The sequence below is a fragment of the Sylvia atricapilla genome, chromosome 1 (genome assembly GCF_009819655.1).
Source record: "Sylvia atricapilla isolate bSylAtr1 chromosome 1, bSylAtr1.pri, whole genome shotgun sequence".
Lineage (NCBI taxonomy): Eukaryota > Metazoa > Chordata > Aves > Passeriformes > Sylviidae > Sylvia > Sylvia atricapilla.
The window spans coordinates 95,978,202-95,994,936 of NC_089140.1; the positions used below are offsets into that span (position 1 = coordinate 95,978,202).

At 35.4% G+C, this 16,735-nt stretch overlaps 1 long non-coding RNA gene across 1 annotated transcript in view; it reads left to right on the forward strand.

Annotated features, from left to right (window-relative positions):
• The window catches only part of LOC136369094 (uncharacterized), a 383,548-nt gene extending 369,902 nt beyond the window's left edge, over nucleotides 1-13,646 (forward strand). The window contains exon 2 of the long non-coding RNA XR_010744956.1: nucleotides 13,393-13,646. This is a non-coding gene — a long non-coding RNA (uncharacterized lncRNA). The remainder of the gene's footprint in view (nucleotides 1-13,392) is intronic.
• The last annotated feature ends 3,089 nt before the right edge of the window (nucleotides 13,647-16,735 follow it).

Sequence of the window (16,735 nt, forward strand, 5' to 3'; positions counted from 1 at the left end):
AACATGCATTATCCAATTATGTTCATAATAATTCAGCATTATGTGCAGCATTGTAATAGTACAGTGCTGTTTAATTATTCTTTCTTCTGTCTTGTACACAAGGAAGCTGAAGTATAGACAAGGCTCCACAAAAAGTCTGTGTCAAATTCAGGAATAAAACCTCACTTCATTCTTTTGGGGCCCCTTTTTTTTGATTATTCTGTCTCTCAATCTCAATGTTCTTATACGGTCAGTACATATTCTGTCTTCAGGTTGATACCACCATTAGGTTCATTGTTGTACAGCCTGCAGGCACATGTACTGCAACTAAAGAAAAAACACTAAAAACACATGTAAGAGAGCACTTGTCTTGTTACAAAAACAAGGTATACTAGAAAAATTCCTTATGTATCTTATATATCTCATTTTCACTTTTAAAGCAACACCCCTCCTGTTAATGCAGTCATGCTTTAAAAAATTCATCAATTAGTGTAATAGCTGTACCTTAGAAAATATACTGAACGGTGTATTTTATTATTGAAAATGAGAAAACTCTTCAAGAAGTTCCAAGAGCCAACAAAAATGGGTCTAAATATCGAAATTGTTAGTAATTTCATTTTAATTTCTTTGTATTTGTATATTTGTACATCATGCAAAAAAAAAAAAAAGTCAAATAATAAATCAAAGTAGAGGCCGATCCTGGATGGTATTTCTACATTCTAAAAATTAGCCAAAAATTCTTTTATTTTGTAAAAATAAAGGGATTATTAGTAAATTTTTAGTAGTGTACGCACCAAAGGTCTGTTATTCCTTATGACCCCATTACAGTTCAATAACAGTAAGATTCTATGTACGTAATTTTTTTTTTTTTTTTTGCATCTGAAAAGAATCTATTTTACTTAAAAAGCAATACAAATAAAAATAATTGTTCTTTCTGCTACAAAACCTTTCAACTACAGCTAACTATATTTTTTTTCTGGCTTAGTCTTTTTTTTTTTTTTTTTTCTTTTCATTTGATATCATCAATACAACATCTCTCTTTGTCCATCAAGGAAAATATTTTAAGTACCCTGCGATGCTCAGTTTTGTCAGACTATATTCTTCTGTTCCATTATTCCTGAACACTGTACAACAAACAGAAAAAAAAAGTACCTGGGCTTTCTGTCAGGACCTAGGAAAGCAGGCAGGAGTTTTGCCTCAGGCATTCCTAGGAGAAAATTAGGAGGGATAGTTTCAGTCATCTCTGGTAAACATTTTCAAGCCAGCACAGATGTATAATTTATACTTTATATTCTTTTTGACAAAACCTTTAGTTGAACATATGTTATTATTTATTCTGTAAATCCCTATATTATTTGGTCAGAGTTTTCTGAATTGGTCTTAAATTTGTTGTAATTTAAAAGCTCAATTCAATTTGGAAGAAATTGAAAAGTAAAAATTTTAGTAGCTATATTGTATATTCTTTTACTAGAAAAATTATCTGTCTTCCATCTTTAGCTTTTTCTCTATCACAAGGAGATTGTAAATAAGTCCAATTTACTGACCATCGGAGGGTTTAAAAGAGTAACATGAAACCCTTCTGAAATAAAAATATCAAAAAGTTCAATGAGAGAAAAATTCAACATATATTACTCCTAATCCTAAATTTTTAGTAGTGTATTTCTCTGAAAAATAAGTGAATGCTTCAGGAAATCTTGAGACTACAACTACAGTTACTTCAATTTATTCTGCAGTAGTGGTAGAGCTGCCTTATCCCAGAGCACAAGAGGTCAGCCTAAAGCATCAGCACTGTTTTGTGGTCTTATTGGAAGAAATGGTGAATAGTTCAGGGAGTTGTTGATTGCCCTTTACTCCCACAGATTTCAGTTCTTAGTACCTAATGGTTTTAATCTTCAGTCCTAATGTCTACAATTAAACTACAAAATATTTCCCCCTTGTGTCCCATTGTTTTCCTCCATTTGGCATTCATTGATTTCCTACCCTGCTACTATCTCCCTGATTTCCAACTGAAATAAAACACAGGGAGGATCATGTTATTTTTATTTCCATGCTGGAGTTTTATGCTACTATCATTGGCAAGTCAGCACAGCTCTGGGAATAGTTAACAGCTTTTGCCAAAAACAGCAGGGAAAACTGAGGAAACCGAACAAAAACTAAGAGACAGATACTTATAAACCAAATGACATTTCTTACAGTCCTTAAGCTTATTAAAAACAAGTTCACATTAAAAAAAACCCTACGATTATTTATAAAAAAAAAATAGGAAAATCATCACATGAATAGAGAGCAGCAGGCTTGACTTGTGGGCAGCCTGATGACAAGCAATATTGGTAGCAGAATAATTAACATTACTGAGCAAAAATCAGATCAAAATAAGTATTTCAGAACAGAAATTTTCCTTTTTTTTAGATATTTAGAAAGCAAGAGAGCATATGAGATCATTCAGTAAGCTCATAGACATTAATAAGGACAGTAAGTTCGGGTCTGTTCACAAACTATTTCCTTTTCCAAATCTCATTTAGCAGATGTGATGTACAGAATGTCACAACATCACACTACCTTACATTTGGACTGATAATAGTAAAATCAATAACAGGAAAATCAATATTTATTTTTATTTGACAGAAATCCTGGAAGGAGCCTGGAAATTAGAGGACTCATGAACCAGAAGCTCTTGACAGACAGGAATCATCAATGGCAGCAGTATCTGTGACAGGCATAGAGCATGGTTTAGTGATTCCTTGTCAGTTAGTTATCTTGATAAAATTCATGAAAGAGTACTCAGTCAGATGATGCTGACCATTACTAACTCCTGAATGCTCTTTCTGCCAATGCTCAGAGTGTGTATGCAAAGCAATAACCTTTATTTAGAAACAAATATTGATCCATGAGCAAGAGTATTTCGAACACCAAATAAGTCCTTTTGGCAGCATCTAGTGCATCATGGTGCCAAAATTTACAACTTTATTGATACATGAATGATCCATGCATTTACACATTTTGCAAGAGGGCAGTCATAAAGTTTAGCTAGGCAGTAGTTCAGTACAGCTGATGGGGCTGTGCTTTGCCTGAAACTCTATCACGAGTAGTTTTCAGGCTTCACTGATATTGCTGAGCCCAAGCATGTTATCGCTGCCTTGTGCCATTCTGGGAAGGATTGTACACATCTCTCAACATAGATTTCTTTCTTATTTTTCTGCTGTCAATACCTCTGCTTTGTTCTGTCGCAAGACTTTTTTTTTTTTTTTTTCTCTATAATGGAGAGCAGGGAAAATGTATGCATGATGTATATATAGATATTCTATCATCCCTCCTATATTCTGCTTTTCTCTCTATTTAAGGTTCAAGGAGCTTCTTTCCTTTTCAGTTTGGCTGTTCTAAGCAGTCTCATATTAGCATTTCTTACCCCCTTTTAAAATTTTTGTTCAAACATTTAACTGAAAAGGTGCTCATTATTTTATTATTTCAAGGTCTAGCTGAGTGTTTGAAGTAAAGGGAAAATATCTACCAGCTCTGCAGCAGCAGAAGCCAATTTATTCCTACAAGTATGACTCTCAATCTCTATTTTCTCTTTTCAAGGTATTGAGACACCTATGTCACATAAATCCATCTTACTTCCACCAAGATTTTCTTATTGGGGTAGTGTTGCTGACTATATGAATAAAATAAGCAAGGGAAACTTAGTTCACTATGCATGAATTAGATCACTATGCACAATTAGATCACTGTCTTGGGTTTTAAGATGTCAAAATTAATGCAAGAGTCTGATAGAGAATAAAGTAGATAAAAAAGTACAAATTCTAACAATATTTTCAAGTAGTTTGGGAATAATGCAAATGTAAAGATTATTTTTTCTCTACAGCCCTCCCAAAACCTCTTTTAGTTTGCATGTTTGCTTGCTTTTATTATGTAAATAATGTACATGGACTTGTTCAGAGAATTTGACTGCAAGGGGATGGCAAATGAAAAATACTCTCCCTGAGGTGAAGGATGAACCTCAAAAATGGGTCCTCTGAAGCACATATTTCATGAACATTACTTCTCTTCCCTCTTCTGGAAACTACATGACCTTTGCCTTGTATAAAGGCTGTGTAGTCTCATGACCTTAAGAGAGGTGACAGATATTTTTATGCTCTGTGTTTCAAGTAGAATTTCACAAAAATTAAGCATTAAAACAGACATCAGCAAATAAGAGAAAATGACATAAAGAAAATCTAATGAGGAACCAGAGAGAAAGAAGCCAAGTATCTCTTGGAAAAATGAAATAATAGCAGTGACAAAGACCTACCAACTCCACTGTGAAAGATCAACACATGGACTTTGACATAATTGAAATGTAAAGGACAAAGATTATTACTGTCATCAGTTTTGGAAATTCAACTCAGATTCAGTTCCATGGTTTCATGATTTAGGGATTGAAGTCCTTTAAACATAAGGTTCTGCTATTCACATCTTTAACCATTTTAATTCTTTGTCTTGCCATTGATTCAGGTATACTTAGATTTTACTTCTGTCTACTGTCTCTTAATTGCTTTGCTTTGGTTACATAGCAATCTTCCCACTTCATTTAACTGTTTCAGCCTCCAGAAATTTTAAATTTAAAGAAATCCACAAATATAGTATTTTTTAAAACAAGTGATGGTGGCAACTGAAATAATGGTGGGTCTATTCATAATAATAGCAGAATGAGAATTATACCCTTCTTTAATTTATATTGTTTTATACTTCTTTCTATTCAGTCTACCTGCAGAAGGAAAATTATTTGGCTGATTTCCCTGTTGAACAGGTAAGTCAGGTAGATGCTCAGTCAGAAATATCTTCTTTCTAGTCTCTACAACAGCAGTCTTCTGACTTTTGACTTTAATGACTAAGATTCACTCCAGCTCTGCCTGTATCCCATGGCTGGTGACTGCTGATGATGTTGACAGTCATTCCTTTCTGTTTCTGAAAACATCCTTGCCACAGAGGATCTTCAGCTGAAGCTGCCACTGACCTACTTGAGGCCCATCATGGTCACACACAGGTGCCGCTTTTCTTTTGAGTCCAAGAAACTTAAACAATCTTTATTTACTCCCTGCAGTTTCCAATTTCCTGTTAAATATCACACTGTCCTTTTTGTACCATCCATAAGAACTTAGACAGACACAAACATATCTTTTATTTAGGTTTTTCAGTCACTTTGTATTAAAGATTGACAAGCCATTGTTGATGGTTAACACACCACAATTAATGTGTATGGTTAACAACTGTCCTTCTCTTTATATTTTTGTTTGCTAGTTTTTGTGGGTTTTTTTTTTCTTTAAAAGTTTTCTTTGTACTTTTTTCTTCCCCTATCTGCTTTCTAAATCTCCTTTAATACTGAAATATTTATCACTAAGCTTCATTGGGAATACTCATTGTTCCAAGAAAAATTTCAGGCAAATTAGCCTAATTCACTAAAAAAAAAATAGAAACCTTCCTGTAACCAACTATAAGCTTATTTTTTTTTTCTTCTAAAGTCTGTTCAAATAAAGCAGTCTTTTAAGACTACAGAATTCTATAAAGATAAAATGTACCTGGAGCAGTCACTAAAACATACAGATTGTTTTAAGTTATAAACATATAGCACATACACATCATACATCTGACCTTCATTCTTTAAACATAAATGTTGTATTATTGCAGATACATAATTTTTATATGCATTGCACAAATTTAAAGAAAAGCTGAGTAATTTTTAACATCCAGCTCTTTAGAATGGACTTTCTTTTTCTTACATTACACTTTTGTTCTGGTAACAATTTTGGTCCCATAAGGAGTCCCACATGTATTATCACTATTATAAAATGAAGCTTTAAAGTCAGTTGTACAATTACATGCACATCAAAATTTTAACTACATGATTCTTCACATAATGAGTCTTCAAATTCATCCTGCTTGTAAATACACACGTACATATTGCCCACAATACACATACTTGAAAAAAGATTTCTCTACCTCCAGAATCCAACTGCTAGAAAAACTGTTGTAATTTTGAAAGCTTTACTTTTAAGGATGTTTTTCTTATTTGTTGTCTTACATCACCTCTGACTGCTACATTCTGCTGTAGCATATAGCATATAGACTGATACCCTCCACATTCTGTTAATGTGGTTCAGAAGAATAGTTTAATAGATAGCAGTGAGAAGCCTTTTCACCTTTTGTTTAAAACTCAGCTAATCTCGACCTGATTAACCAAACAATACTTTTATTTTCTTTCATACGTTACACATGACACAAAGAATGAAGCAATCCTTTAAAAGATTTTTGCAAATAAAAAAATATATTTCTGGTTTTCTGACTTTTTTTTCTCAAAACTAAAAGCTACCTTGTGTTCAGTGGTTTTTCAAATGTTGAATTTCCTACCAAGTCTTCATGCCTGAAGTATAGCTACTGTATTCTTAAAAAGAGGAACAGTCTTAGTTGTCATAAGGTATTTGTCATTCTTTGGCTTATTTGCTGAAGTTGAAGTTCTGTTAGTGTTTTTCCTGATTTTCTTTTTTGTCTCCTTCAGGGCTGAGAATGACAGGAAAGCAGCAAAGGGGAAAAAACCATCCATAACCAAGATGCTCAGATGAATGTCCAAGGATGGGTCAGCTGTGAGCAGTGCAGGAAAAAACAAAACAAAATAAAACAAAAGACACCCAACAAAAAAAAAACCCAGAAAAATTAAAAACCTCCCAAACCAAAAACCCAAACCCAACAAAAAGACAACCAACCAGAAACAAACACCACCCAAACTAAAAAAAAAAAAAAAAAAAAAAAAAAAAAACAAAAAAAAAAACCTAAAAAAACAAAACAAAACAAACAAAACAAAACAAAAATCAAAACCAAAAAAACACAAAAACCACAAAAAAAAACCCACAACCAAGAAAATCCCACCAAAACCCAGAGAAAATAAAACTAATTTCTAACCTCTCCATCCCCCCAGTTTTCATAATATGAAGCATGAAACCTGTGTTGCATGCAAACTGCACACAACAGCTGACATGTACAGCAGAATCAAGAAAGTACTCTATCACAATAATCTGTTTTGCTTAAATCTCCAGGTCTTTTGAAAACAGTCCAGCTGTATACAGGATCACATTTTGAGCAGAAAGCTCTGAAAGTTATAGGCAAGGGAGTATTTTAGAGCTTTTGGGACATGAGCTGCTGAGCTTATGAAAAGCCTGCCCTCTAGAGCACTGTTAACTGGCCTTTTGAATAATCATCAAGTAACATAAGCCACTCTAATTGGATTCTAGGAAACAATTCACAATAGAAAAATGTTTCCATATTTTTCTCTAATGAATGACTTATAAAACAGACTGTAGCTTCTCTATATTTGATTGTTTTTCAGCAATCTATTTTGTCAATAATTCTTTGCCATGTTTTTTCCATGGTCAAAATTTGTGCAGATATCTATTTTTTCAAATTCCATATGTTTCTAGTGATCATATATGACAAGTTTATGTGTTCTGAATGAGTGTGTCTGACTCATGTAATCAGGTTTTCAGTATAAATAAATTTGAATTCAAATAAAAAATTATTTTCCCTTAAAATTGTGTAATATTTCTGTCAGATTTTTCATTCATAATAGTGGTCTTGATTAGTTGTTTCCTGGCTTGTCAATGTCCCAAATATAGTGACTTTCCTTCTCTTCAGGGTCCACCACTTCTAACTAGCACAGAGAAAAATAAACAGGCAGCACTGGGTTCCTGCCTTCTCTAGAACTTAAAAATGCCTCCTCTTATTCATTTAGTCCAAATCTACCTTCTTCAGACTTAGTCATGTACTGTAATCACATTCAGCTCTGCAAAGAGAGCTCCATTTATTCATCCCTTTCAGTGTGTGAGGCAGTCCCAATTGGTATCTTTTCTATGTCTAAATTATTACTTTCTTAGATATGTACATGTGTCAATTCCTTTGTGAAAAAACCCACAGATTTAACAGGATTTTAAACACTACAGATGTAGGGGGCCACATGAAGATGGTTGAGTAGGCTAGTTTTCAGAAAATTTGCTGCTCTATTGGATCCTTTTTGCAAGTCAGCAAGTGTGCATTTGAAAATACTACAAATATGTCTTAAGAAGACAATGGAGATAAAAGTAGAGCAGGAGATAGTATTGCCCAATGAAGAACTGAAAATATCAAGGCAGTATAGGGCAGAGAGAGAAAGGGCAGAATGGTAAAGAAAAGCACAAATGCATTCAAGATTCAGCTACGTGGCAATAAAACATTACCACAGAAATTCAACAAGAAGAGAGGGTACTGAGAAGAGCTGCTTCTCAGGGAACTGAGAAGCAACAAGATTGCTTTGACTATGGAACACCTAGCTGTGTATGGGTATGTAATTCCAAGGAGAACTGCTAATCACATTGATGGGATGTGTGGGGCCAGCAGTGCCCTGCTTCATTACATTCATATGGCACCTGTCAGTAGAGCTGTATGTGTGCAAGTACTGACAGAAGAATACAATTCGGCCATATGGCTTGCATTCCACCACAATGCTTCCTTCCATCAGCCTGGGTGGCAGACAACTTGTCATTGCATCCTCTTATGCATCCACCCGGCAACACTAATCTCCTGCCATTCAAATATCCTGTCTCCAGCCCAACTTCCCAGCTGCTGCTGACACAGTACACGTGTTGCTGATGCTGCTGCTCTTCCTGGAGAGGACTCATCTCTTCTGACATTCCTCAGATTTTGTGCTTCTTCAACAGCAGCTCTAGATGTCTCTTCCTATCCCACCGTGCTTTATACCCTTTAGTAATATTCCATTCATGCTGTTTACATCTCTTTGGGGAGCACAGGATTCATATGAAAATGATCCAGTCTTCTTTAGCCTGTCTCCCAAATTGTTTATTTTCATATGCTTGAGAGATAATCTTCCCCAGTTCAATCTTCCCCAGCTCAATCATTTCCTAACCTCAGCAATTCCATCATTCAGTCACAGACATAGGAAGATGAGGGCTGGAGGGTTTTTTACTGCATTGTTAAGGTCTGCTTGGCACGGAATCAGTTTTACTGTATTTTGTGAAACTGCCAGGCATCTTGCAACCCATCTTCAATTAAAAGAAGAGCTTTGATTAAAGACAAGCAAGTCTGGCAGCCAGTCCTTTAAAAAAAAATAAAAATCATAATCTGAGTCTTCCAACACTTTTTTCAGTGCTCTGGGTATATCATTCAAAGCCTCCATCACAAGGATTATGTACAAACATGAAAGCAAGAGTCAATTTAAAATATCAACAAAAGTGGCATTTCTCACACTGTGACCAGTCAAACCACAAGCACTTCCTAGCTCACATCAAAGATAACTTTAAAAATCGCTCAGATGATAAGGCCAATATTTTTGCTGCATTCCCTAGGACTAAACAAACCTACTTCCATCAGGATTAATCAGTATTAAAAAGGCAGCTTGGTTTAATCTATCTTATGCGCTTCTGGCAAAGATAACCATACCCATAATCAGCCTAAAGGTCAGATCATGGAAAAGGCAGTATTTATTTACCTCTGGGGCACTGACAAGATCACTTACTGCGTTTTTCTACCTCCAGTAGCGGCTTTGTCTTGTCAGTCACTAAATGGAAGCTATTAGCAGCAGTAGAAAACTATGCTTCATTTACAAAATTAAGGAAATGCATGAATAATGACAGATGGTGGTATATGTTAACTTCAAATGCATTTAATGGCTACATTTCAATAGTATATTTACTTCAGATATTTGCAGTAAATCTTAGAACTCACCTCACTACAAAACTAGATCACAACTTACAGGAACAGAGTACAGATTTCAAAATATGTTGACTCATTATCTGTTCAAAAGTTCTAATTTTCTTTTTAAAACAGTGTTTCTGAAATTATGAGCCAATAAATATCAATAGAATACCCTCATTAAGGAACAGACCCATATCCTTACCTTTGAATCTGAAAACTAGGAGATAGCATTTTTCTTATAAGGTAGACTTCATATATAGATTTATAGAGATTAAGATAGAGATTAGATAGATATAGATATAGAGGATATGGACATATTTATTTATATTAATTTATCTATGACTTTTTGTCTGTAGATACAGTATGTAGGACAACTATTTGTAAAATAGATCTAGAAATATTTAAGAAGGTCTAGGTCAGAAATAGACCTAGATAAAATACCTAGATGGATAAATAAGTGGAAAATTATTTATAAATCTCTATAGTAATTATTTAAAATTACAGAAGTCTGAGTCTTTTCACAGTCTAAGATTTGGATGTAATTTAGCATTTAAGAGAAGGAAAAGATCTTATGCTCATATGACCATAGCACATTAGTACCATCAGTTTTGTGACCTTGATTTTTCTAAGGTAATTGAGTTATATGTGACAGATCATTTGTTTTTCTAAAGTGAAAAGTTAATTAATCAGATAGGCCAAAACTTTCTCCCACTTAGATACATCAAGTTCTGTAAATATTTCTGTGCAAAACTTCACACAAACAAACAGAACTTGATTTCACAAATGCTTGTTACTCCTTGCAGCAATTGTCTCTACAAAGAAACCACACTTTTTATAAACAATGTTTTCTTTTGATCCAATGTCTCTTGAAGCAGTTAACATGCTACAACCATGACAATTGATAATGTGATTCACCCTGGACTCACAAATATAAAGAATTTAAACTAAATTTTGAGTGTAATCAAGGTAGAAAAAAGTTAATTTAAATGTCATATAACTAGGCAAGAATATTCTTTATTTCTGAAATAAAATTGGTAGAGTAGTGGAGGAGGTACTTAAAACACTTTCAACTTTTTTCAAAGTCTGCATCTACTGAGGTATTTGAATTTATAAAGTCCTGGCTGTTTTGGCGGATTCACAACCACCAGAAACCTGTGTTATATTTCAGTAGGGGTATGAAATCGTATTATAAATTGCTTTATCATCTTTCAAGACTGTAAAAAATATTTCAATGCATATGCCATTAACAATAATATCTCCTCTTTAAAGAAACCTAAATGGCTATAGATCAAATGTGAATTTGAGCAGTTAAAAGGTGGAGTAATTAAAGATCAAATGGTTTCTCTAGTGTAATGGATAACAATGCTAATAAGAAAATAGATATAACTTTACAAAGGGAGATATTGGCAGCGTTGGTGAACTGCACTGCTCAAAGTGATAAACAACAGGTAAGAAAATTAATCATAAAATCATAGAATGTTAAGGGGTTAGAATGTCAAGGGAATGGAACAGACCTTAAACATTGCCTTGGTCATGTAACCAAAAAAATGTTTATTCTATTTTTCTATCTGTTGAAACTGGTTGGGGAGATGTTTTCTTTATCTCTTGCATAACCCATTGCTCATAACTTCAGGAGGGAGCTGGTGTGTGTCTTCTGATAATAGGGCATCTGCTAAAAGCAAGTGGAGCAATGTTCCCTATCTCTTCCACAACCCATCCTCCCTCTTGGGGATATCTACTGTTAATGGGCCATTAAGGCTCACCACGCTACTGAAAACATTACATCATCCCATTGTGAGATGCTCCACCCAGTGGGAGGAGCCAACCATTCCTACCTAGATAAAAAATGAGACTCAGGAACACCTGGTATCCTGTTTTCCACTGGATTCCTGGAGGAAGACTGGACCCATCTCATCATCACTGAACCCTTTCTACAGGATCATCTCTATTCCAGCAGAACCACATCTGTTACTACAGGAGGATTTATTTGGACTGCTTCCAACACCCTGACCAACAGGGTGTCAGGTTGTATTCGGACTCTGTCGGGGTTTCTAGGATTTTTGTTTGTTTTTTTACTTGTTTTTGTGTTGTTTGTTTTTGGTTTTTTTTTTTTTTTTACTACATTTGTATTCTTTATATTTCTAGTACAGAATTGTTATTCTTATTCCTGAATCTTTACCTGAAAGCCCTTAACTGCAAAATTATAATAATTCGGAGGGAGAGGGTTTACATTTTTTATTCCAAGGGAAACTCTGGCTTTCTCTGGCAGATACCTTTCTTCCCAAACAGAGCAAAAATCATCTAGTCCCAACCCTTTCCTGTTATGGGACAGGGACATCTCCCACTATAATTGGTTGCTCAAAGCTTTTTCCAACGTGGCTGTGAACACTTCCGGGATCGGGACATACATAACCTCCTTGGGCAGCCTGTTCTCACCACCCTCAAAGTAAAGATTTACTTCCTAACACCTAACCTAAATTTCCACTCGTTCAATTTGTACCCATTACTACTTGACCTATCACTGCAATTCCTGATGAAGAGTCCCTCTCTGGCCTCCCTGTAAGCCCCCTTCAGATATTAGAGAGTTGCCCTGAGGTTTCCATACTACCTTCTTTTCTCCAGGTGGAACAGCCCCAACTTTCTCAGCCTGTATTTTTATGGAAGGTGCTCCAGCATTCTTATCTCTTTTCTGACCCCCTCCGACCTTGCTCCAACTGTTCCACGTGCTTCTTAATTCTGGAGTACTGTACCCAGTACTCCAGGTGAGGTCTTACCAGAGCACAACAGAGGGTGAGAATCCACCCTTTGAACTGCTGGCCTCACTCCTTTGGATGCAAGCAAGGATTTCATTGGCTTTCTGTGCTGTGAGTGCATATTGCTGGTTTACGGTTAGTTTTTAATCAACCATCACCCCAAAGTCTTGCTCTGCAGGGCTGCTCTCAGTCACTTTCCACCAGACATGCAAGTGTGCCTGGGATTGCCCAGGTTTAGGACTTTGTACTTCACTTCGTTGAACTGCACAAGGTTCACACAGGTCCACCTCTCAAGCCTGTTCAGATCCCTCTGGATAGCCTCCATTCTCTCCAGCATGTTGACTGTACCATAGAGCTTGGTGTTATCAGCAAATCTGATGAGGGTGCACTCACTCCCACTGTTCACATTGCCAACAAAGGTGCTGAACAGCATTGGCTCCAGCACCAACCTCTGAGGGATGCCACTCTTCACCTGTCTCACCATCTGCATGGACAATGAGCCATTACCACGGTGGGATGTGCACAGTGAAGTGCACATACCTGAAATTGCCTGCAGAGAAAATGCAACTGTAAACAAACCACAGAAATTACGTTGTTTGTATAAATCAGAGCGATGATTCCTATACACTGGAAAAGTGTACAGCAAAGCAGAAGAGATCAAATTCATTTTTCAGCTTCAATTACCAGAGGAAGTCAGGGTCACATCAGATTGAAGATACTTGTGTGATGTTATACAGGTCAGCAGCCTCTGTATACTCTCATGTGCTGAATCTACTACAGTGTCTGACAGTCATTTTTCCAAGACATGGGAAACACAGCTTGCTGTAGGTGTCTCTCTGTAAAGAAAATGCCATGATTTCTAGTACTTGAAAGGTCTTCAAATTATCTGTACTAAGATAAGGGAAACAGCAGAATCCAAATGAGACAAAAAAGCAATAAAGTAAAGAACTTACGCTACTTCCTTTTTATTGTTTTTTTTTTTTTTTTTTGTTGTTTTTTTTTTTTTTTTTTCTTTTTGTTTTTTGTTTTTTATTTTTTTTTTTTTTTTTCTTCTTTTTTTTTTCTTTTGTCTTTTTTTTTTGGTATTTTTTTTCTTTTTTTTTTTTTTTTTTTTTTTTTTATTTTTTTTTTTTTTTTTTTTCTTTTTTTTTTTTTTTTTTTTTTTTTTTTTTTTTTTTTTTTTTTTTTTTTTTTTTTTTTTCCCCTTCTGAAACTTAACAGCCTTTGGGAAAGAGTGAAAATATAGTATGGATATGGAAGGGAGAAAATGGCCAGAATGTTGTGGCTGCTGGTCCTGCTGTCAGGGGGTTTGGAATCACAGACTGACAATGAGTGACTGAGGAAAGGAACTTAAGGTATGGACTTTGGAGGGGCAGACACTGAGCCAATGCCCTGCTGCAGCAGCATATGACCTATGGCAGTACATCAACAGTCAAAGATGCAGCTCAGAGCTTCTGAGAAGGAAGGCCTAGGCTTTATTCATGACTACCTAGGTCCCAAAAGACTGGTTCTGCAAACTGTAATTTCACTGCTGCTTAATATTCATTAATGCTCAAAGCAATGACAAGAACTATGTACATATTATAAATATATAGATTAAGATAGAGAATCTTTTACATCTATTAATTTCTTTCCCCAAGGACATAAAACCCAATTTTTAATGCCTAATGTTCCTGAATACTTGGAAATCACATTACTAATTTCAGAAGGGCTTCAACATTAAATAAGTTTAAAGAAGTTTTACTTTCTCTATATTGCCATAAGTCCTTGTTAAGAAAGAAAAAAAAAGGAAAAAATATAAGAGTAAGTTCATTTCATTTGGTTTTCCTGACTAACACTTCTTTTCTTATGTAAGAATGTATTTATTCTTCTTTCACCATGTTGCATCTGCTGCACTGATTAGAAGTGTACAGTAATACAGTATAGTAAACTTTTATTTCAGTAAATGGATGCATAGATAACAATTTCATTATCTATATATGAATAATATATAATCTACAATATTTTCAGAATATAGCACACAACAAAGACAGATAAATATGAAAACACTAACATATTTTGCTCTAATTGTATTTAAGGAAGGCCTGCTTCACCCTTTTGGCTAAATATTGATCCTTGTTTGACTTCTAGTTGTTATTCCTACTAATCAATAGGTTCTAGCACCCATTTCTGACCCTTTGCTAAGTGCATGACCTGGTAGAACATAAACTAGCTTTATACACCCCAGAGTAATCTGCACTGTTTCCTGAGCACAGTGTTCCTCTTGTTTCCTTTTGTAGAGTATCCTTTTATTAGAGAAAAAAAAAATAGTCACAACTGCATGGAATCTGCCTGGGATGGAGTTAATTGTTTTCATATTAGCCCATATGGTGCTGTGTTCTGGATTTGTGACTAAACTATTGTTGATAAAGCACCAATATTTCAGCTCCTGCTGAGCAGTGCTTACTTAGCACCACTTTCTCTTTTTCCCACCCTAACTTGCAGTGAGGAAGCTGGGAGAATACAAGGTTATGGGAAGGCTCACAATGAGGACAGCTTATATGGATGGGCAAAAGGGCATCCTGACATCCTATACCACATTAAGTTAAGACCACTATTACACAAATTATGAAGTAACTAAAAAGCTGTTCTGATTGTTGAAATGCATCTTGTAATAGCAGAAAACTGTTATTTCTGCAATTTTGGGGGGGAGTGATGGCCACAAAAATTACATACATAAATTTACATTTTCTTTGTGAAGCTTCTTATCCCACTTATTTCTTGTAATTGTGCGACTGTCCCATCTTTGCAAATTAATTTCTCAGGATCTGCTACATACCAGGAGATCTTGTTTGGATAGACTGAAGAGTTTTTTATTTCTTCAGCAGAGAGAGATAAAGTTGTATAATTCTTCAATATTACACAGATAACCCATTTTTGGAAACTCCTAATCTCATAGTTCTCCTATAGTTCTTTTGCTAACAGGAGTTCACTCCTGATTTCCAGGTACTATTCTTGGACCATCTGAATAAGTAAGCTCACAGTTTCACTAGTTTTACTAGAAGTATTTTTACAAAGATATAGGTTGTTAAGAAAGACCTGTATAATTATAGGTGGTAATGCCTAAATTAGGTGGCTTTAACAGTTTGCTGTGTCATTATCCCCATTTCCAAAACATGGAGTGAAACACAATTTTTTTAATAAAGTTTCCATAGAGCAACCTGCAGGAGTATAATTGCCATAGTGGCATAACCTCATGTGGTAATTTTCAATGCAAATTAGAGTACTGGTTTTGACAGGCGTAACTGAACTCTAAGATGCCAACCCATAAATATCTACCAGCTCTATTAATGCTATCCTGTGTTGCGAGTTGACTTGCCCCTCAGCAGGATGGTGGAGAGAACTATAAGAGCAAAACGTGAAAAATTTTGGGTATAGATAAAGACAGTTTAATAAGTGAAATAAAGCTGCCCACGTAAGCAAAGCAAAGCAAACAAGGGATTTGTTCATTATTTCTGATCATCAGGCAATTTTATCCCCATACCCATAGACTTTAGAAATGTTTGAGGCAAGGTCCAGGTGCAGTCTTTGAAATATATCATTAAATGTCAAGATACACAGGGTTGCTGACAAATTCCTGAAGAAATGATATTTCCACAGAAGCACGTATAAATATTACTTGGGAAGACAAACATCATAATCACAAATATCTCTCCTTCCTTTCCCTGAGATCTTTTTGCTGAGCCAAAAGGGATAGTAGGGATATCAGTTAATGATTAACTGAGATAAATTCAACATTCTGAGAAACCATTGGCAGTATTTGGAACTCTTATGTGCTGCATCTAGAGTAGCCACTGACTCAAAGCTCTGCATATCTCTAATAATTTCACACAGATGATCCTAAGATGCTTCTTTAAATGAAGAGAGCTTTGATTGATGGTTAAACCAAACAGTGCAAACATGTCCAAGCAAGAAAAAGAAGCAATGAAGGCTGCTTATCAAGCAGTGCTCAATTTGTGCTGAGATTATATATCCTCTATTCAAGTGTTCGAATAATATAATTGAGAGTGAACACGACATCTCTGTCCACAGACTTCCGAAGAGAAGTAAGTAACACCTTCTATTTCTGGCTGACAAGATTATCTCACCTTTTCTGAGCACCAACAGGGTTTTAACAGCTGTTTTTACCATATCTAGGGCTGTAAGGTAAACTGTTTTTATCCTTATCTGCAGGAACTAAAGGACATTTTAAATAGCTACATAACCTCTGGTATAGTCAGCAAACTGGAACAGAAGTAAAGCACTCTTGG